Here is a 5197-nt window from a genome sequence, read left to right as displayed (position 1 = left end):
TTTTTTATATTATATGTGTGTTTATATTATATATGTATTTACATTGATTTAGTAAATAAAATTCAATTTAATTATCAATAAGATAAAAACACATTCACACCTATACATATCAGGAGTGGGAAATATAATTGACTCAGGAAAATCGCTCTTAATTGTATAACATATCTCTTTTATTCATCAATGTCCATTAATTCATACTGTAACAAAGATATTTATGATATCTGAAGTATGATAAAAATAATGAATTTTGTAAGGCATATAAGGTAATTGAATTGTATTTCAGATCTTTTTATTTAGCAATACCTTTCTGCTTATCGCCTTTTACTACATTCATCTACCTCCCCCTAAAAATTCATTGAATAATTATATAACCCAATGCACCGGGAAAATGTGTACCATTGTAATTATGTAATGCGCATTATGTCCTTTAAATTAGGGGGAAATGGGTAAGTATAACGAAAAATACTGCCCTGCAATGGAAGGATGAAAATCAGCAGTTGTGTACTTGGAAGGAAACTATCCCAGATCACTGCTCCAACTGAAATATCATAAACCATTATTTTATAATGTATTTAATAATTTCCATTAACTTTTTTCTAAGATTATTGTTGATAAATCATCATTTTGTGAATTTGTTTCCCAGTGATGCGCGCTGGAAATAGTTCAATACCGGCTTTTCCAGGATATTTACCGTTCATTTTGTTTAGTCAAGGTAAAGAAATGTACAGTATTTAAAAAAAAAACCTAATTTTTATAGGAGCGTATAGAAAAAAAATAAAAGCAGAAGCTTGTCATTACAAGCCCATTGGCCAAAATTTTACTTCTGGATATAAGAAGGTCAATAAAAAACGAAAAATTTTTAATCTATTCATTCTAATTGTTATGCACTGAACTATAACACAACTGGACACCACGTTCGGGTAAAAATAGGTTTCTTTTCAAAAAATCCTTTAAATTTTACTAATTTACATAATTAGCTGAGCTATTACTAATAATCAAGGAACTGTTTAATATCAGCCTAAAAATATAAGGTAGCCATTTTGTACAAACTGTCATAACAGACGTCCCTCTGGAGTGATAAACTTTTCATCATCGTCTTCTGCGAACAGTTTTACAGCAGAATCCATTGAAAGAAACTATTTTACAATTACTTCTAGGTTAACTTGAAATTTTACTAGACTAATATGGATTCACCATGTCCATGGCCACAATGTTTAAGATCAGTCCTTGTCTTTTTTTGATTGTTATTACATTGTTAAATATAAAATATTTTTCTTTAAGCCTCAACATCTCTTTATTCAACTGAACGCATTATCCATTTGCATTTCAAAGAGTAGATTCATCATATAATTTCTTATTTATTTCAATCTCTAATCAGGATTATATTAACTTATATTATTTGACGATTATTAACTTTATATGTATAAAGTTAAATTGTAAAATTAGTTATTTATAAAAAAAATGATATTTGGATTTCAATGTAAAATCATCATCATCATCATAGTCCTCTTCCCTCTTCTGCCGCTGTGCAGTGTGAGGGTCCCGCTTATAGAATCTGGCACAAATGTCTCTCTAGAACCAACTCTCTTCTACTCCAGTACATTCCAAGCTTCCTGAATCCCTCCCTTACACTGTCCTCCCAGGTGATGCGAGGCCTTCCTCTGGGTTTTATCTCCGTGCGGGTCTCGTAACTCTTCCTGGCGCTTCTTTTATCTTAGTTTGTGCTCCTCCAGAATGGTCTCAGCAGTTCGAACGTCAAGCCTAGGCCGTAATTAATCGTACTCAATGTAAAATCATTGTTTATAACAAGAGAATATTGTCATAACTTATATTTTAATTTTAAATAAAGAGAGATTAAGAAAAAATAATAATAGGGTTTATTAGGAGATAATATGATATTATATTGAGTGACATAAAATATCGCAAAAATTAAAACAAATTCACCAAAAAATAACAATTATGTGGTGATTTTTAATTTTAATCGGAATTATTTCTTGAATAAAACATTGATATTTAAACAATTAAAATAAAATATATATGTATATATAGTTGACCGTAAAAATTGATGTATAGGAAGATGGTCAGGGTTGCGGTCAAAGGAGGAACAAAAATAGTTTACAACTATTTATTTAACGACGTTTCGCCCCACTTTGTAGGGCTTCATCAGGGCTGTTCAGAACAAACGGGTGAACAGTCAAATTAAAATAAAAATTCAGTCTCATTTTGAACTTTTTCTTAAAGAATAATAATTCTCAAATTCAATCCTAGGATACAAGTTTATAATCGTGTGGGATTAATGAAATGACCAAGAAAATTTTCATATAAAATTATCTATAATAAGAAATAATTTAATAATTTGAAGTTATTCAGAACTGACAAATTTCAACACTCACAATTGGTGTTTTTTTTTTGTTTTCATCTCCAAAATATCGTATATGACGAGAAGGACGCCAATCTCGCTTCGACTTCAAGTCGATTTCAACTCGCTCCGTGTAGGGATCCCAAATAAAACTCTCTAGTGGTGTAGATAGGAGGGAGAGGAGCGCTTGGACTTGGAGTCTCTCACTTTACACCATTTACAATGAGTGATAAGATCGAATTCTTTTAACTAAGTATTTCCTGTTTCCAAGATTATAACATCCTCGGTCAGATTTAGGTTTGGCGGGTTTTATGTCAAACTAACGCAATTTATCAAATAACGACATATCTTCATTCCGATTTGGGTAACAATCTTAACATTAGTTTTCTCTCAGTACACTGCATATCCATGTTACCATCCCAAGCAAGAAGAACGGTAGAATTGAAGTAATTCATATTTTAGTGTTCGGCAATATATTTACGATCGTAGTCTTGCTTTTTATTGTATTGTATGACGTGAAAATAAATTTTTCGTGCGTTTTATTGCTGTAACAAATAATAAATTTTAATTTTTAATGACGGAAATTGGATTTTTTGACATAATGAATATATATAAATCAGAAAATAGAGCTATAGGAAATAAAACAATTACGTACTGATTACAAACACATATCAAATGACGAGACGCATATGACTGATATAACTGACATCTACACGGACGGTAGCAAGGTGGATGGAACGTTGGTTGCGCATGGACTGGTTCAGATAGACTTGGAAATGTAATAGAACGCCAGTACAAACTAGCATCATGGTGTTCCGACAACCAGGCCGAGAAATTAGTCGTTTTAAAAGTCTTAGAAAACCTCCTTGAAAATACTTCTAAGGTGCATTCGCATATAGTCTTACATACAGATAACATGAATGTTCTGCACTCACTTCAGATAACCCCATCGACTGAAGAAATAAGACTGAAAATACTTCAACTACAGTATTTTAAAAAATCAGTGGAGGTAAAATGGGTGAAAGGTCGCTCGGGCGTAGAGGGTAACGAAAGAGGTGACTCGTTGGCCAAAGAGGAACCATGCAGCCCTCTTACAGCAAGGCTCCTATCTCCCATATCAGAAATCTCATCACCAATGAGCTCGTTGCTAGCTGGAACACTGTGTGGAATGCTTCGAATAAATCACCTAGTCACAAATACGTTCCACGAATAACATTACGTAATCACAAACAAATACACAGCACAGAATGCATTCCTTACAGAACATGGTAACACAAAATATTACTCAAAACGATTTAATATTATGACGACTGACAAGTGTGACGAAGATGGACAAGTGCAAAATTTCAAACAGATACTTTATGAATGTAAACTATATGACCGACAAAGTTCAGGTAATACAAGATGTAATACTGAAACAAGGAAATTAGCCTGAACCAGAACACATTCTTTTTACTAAATTTAAGACAGACTGAAATTCATTCAGAGGCAAGCATGGCGGACGTACTAGTGGTTTCAGCCATTGCACTTGGATTGTATTATTTTTATTACAAAAAAAGAAAATTAAAGGAAATTAAATATAAATAAATAAGATTAAATATAAAACTTATTATAAAAATTACCAACAAACACCTTTAACCTCCTAACAGCTCTCAGTTGCAACTAGACAAAGGACAATGGTGGAGATGCTACACGAGCGCCCTCACGAACCCCTTTGATCTGTGGCCAAAAAACCGACTTTCGACGGCTCGGCAACGAGCCTAGGCCAACCAAGCCAAGCCACTCATCCACATGCTGGCGTATGTCTGAGTTCGCCATGGCTCGGCCAACATGTAGAGGCCCCTTAAAAGTGCCAAAAAAACTAGTTTTAAGAAAAACAGGTGGCTGACCACGCTTTTTGTTCGAAAGCTATGATCAAATTATAGCTCTAGGAACTAAACCTAAAGAACTTGCAGTCGATTGACCCTAGTATCTTCAACCTTATTTCGTCAAAATCTCATTTTTCTTATTCCTGGCACTTACGGCCTTTTCCATTTCCATGCCTTAATTATCTTTAATAAGAAGTCTTTAATATAAAAATATTCCAAAATTTAAAATATTCTATTTGCTCAAGAAGGGGGGCACTTCATTACTTCCTCCCCCCTCTGGTTTTCCCAATCACTAAGGTTGTATTTTTGTAGAAAAGTAGATAACTCAACAATCATTTACTCAGGTTGTATTTGAGATTCGCGTTCCCCGACAGTACAAACCTTCATATACACTGAACATTACCACCTCTGATACACAAAAGGATAAAAAAAAATCTTCCCAAGAATACGGAAAAAACAATACCACAGAATTAAAATTACAAAACCTTCTAAATTTCCTTATTGAAAGCTAATTTATAAAACAAAAAACTTAAGCGTGAGAATCTGTATAAATGGAAAGAGTTGATATCATATAACAGTAAACAGTACGCATTGCTCATTCTAATAACAACGTTAACCATAACTACTCAAGGTAAGTCATCAATAATATTTCTACAACATACAACAAATAAATTAGGAAATATAATATGTTATAGAATTTCGAAACGTTTTCTGGAAATAAAGAAAGATTATGTTTATTTATTTAGAAATATACAATAGGAAAAAATAAACAGAGTTATATAAAATTTTGTGCGGTGCGCGCAAATTGTATTTACTATCCTATACACGTCCCCAAGTTTTGTGTAGATTAATAGGGTCGTGATGAACTTATCAATATTTTTTGTGGTTTTCGAAGTTAAAAAATTTATAATGAGGTGTAGATAGTTGACCGTAGATTAATGATTGGAGAAGTTTGTCGGGGGGTGCGGTC

General features: G+C 33.0%; 1 protein-coding gene across 1 annotated transcript in view; it reads left to right on the top strand.

Moving 5' to 3' along the window:
• The first annotated feature begins 4786 nt into the window (after positions 1–4786).
• LOC106688806 (transmembrane protein 53-B) overlaps positions 4787–5197 on the top strand; it is a 29059-nt gene continuing 28648 nt past the window's right edge. Inside the window, exon 1 of the mRNA XM_014433449.1 lies at positions 4787–4858. The gene's annotated coding sequence lies outside the window, so the exon portion shown is untranslated. The remainder of the gene's footprint in view (positions 4859–5197) is intronic.

Source organism: Halyomorpha halys, unplaced genomic scaffold (assembly GCF_000696795.3).
Source record: "Halyomorpha halys isolate HHAL.00 unplaced genomic scaffold, Hhal_1.1 Scaffold1207.1, whole genome shotgun sequence".
In the NCBI taxonomy this organism is placed as follows: Eukaryota; Metazoa; Arthropoda; class Insecta; order Hemiptera; family Pentatomidae; genus Halyomorpha; species Halyomorpha halys.
This window is presented reverse-complemented; position numbering and strand designations above follow the sequence as displayed.